The sequence below is a fragment of the Cupressus sempervirens genome, chromosome 10 (assembly GCF_028749045.1).
Source record: "Cupressus sempervirens isolate cs-2001-9-10 chromosome 10, ASM2874904v1, whole genome shotgun sequence".
Classification (NCBI taxonomy): domain Eukaryota; kingdom Viridiplantae; phylum Streptophyta; class Pinopsida; order Cupressales; family Cupressaceae; genus Cupressus; species Cupressus sempervirens.
The window spans coordinates 74,914,135-74,915,112 of NC_143127.1; positions in this window are offsets into that span (position 1 = coordinate 74,914,135).

Consider the following 978-nt stretch of genomic DNA (forward strand, 5'->3'; position numbering starts at 1 on the left):
TACCATGTTCATCATGTTAAAACATTTTATATCCTTTGTAGTGACTATGCTCATGATCATAGGATTTTAACTAAGTTATTTTCTCAAAATTTTTGGTGATAAGGATTTACAATGGTTTTTTTCTTTGACTCCTTATTATATTAATTCATTCCCTCAACTTGCCAATGCTTTTATTCAACAATTTCAAAAAAAGATTGGTTGGGCACGTGTCTTTGACTGATTTGATGCATTGTAAACAAAATTCTAAAGAAAAATTGACTGAATTTATTGGTAGATTTAAGCATTTATTCAACATATGTTTATTTCAAATTTGCAAAAGGATATTAGAGAAAAGATTATGTTTACTAAATTTACTTCTTTTCAACAACTTTGTGCAACACTTCATCATTATCAATTACAAGTGAGTCAATGTGAGAGCACCACTCCAATGGCTCATGTTCCTATTGATAAAAGTGATGCTACTTGTAATCCAAATAAAGTTAAAAAATTCAACGACTATGTCAAAATAAATAAACAAGCAAATTCAGTTGCTAATCAAGTTGTTGCATCTCACTATGCCACTTCTGCAACCAATTCTTTTCAATGGAATCATATGTTTAATCCTCTCTCAAAATATTTACATTCTATTATTAATAGTTTGTTAACTACTAATATTATTACCTCCTATTCAACCTCTTTTTCATGTTGCAATGGCAACTAAATCTTTTGATCTAAAAGCTTTTTGTCAATATCATCACCAGAGTGGTCATGATATTGAAAAATGCTATTCTTTAAAACATAAGGTTCAAAACTTAATTGATTCTAATGCTTTATCTATTGATAATTTTGATGGTAGTGGGAATAAATTTATTTCTCCTCCTAATCAAAATTTTCAAATTTATATGAATCATTTACCTACACATGATGGTAATACTATTGCTTGGCCATACTTTATGGATATTGTGTATGATTCAAAGATGGATGATCTTAATCATGTGG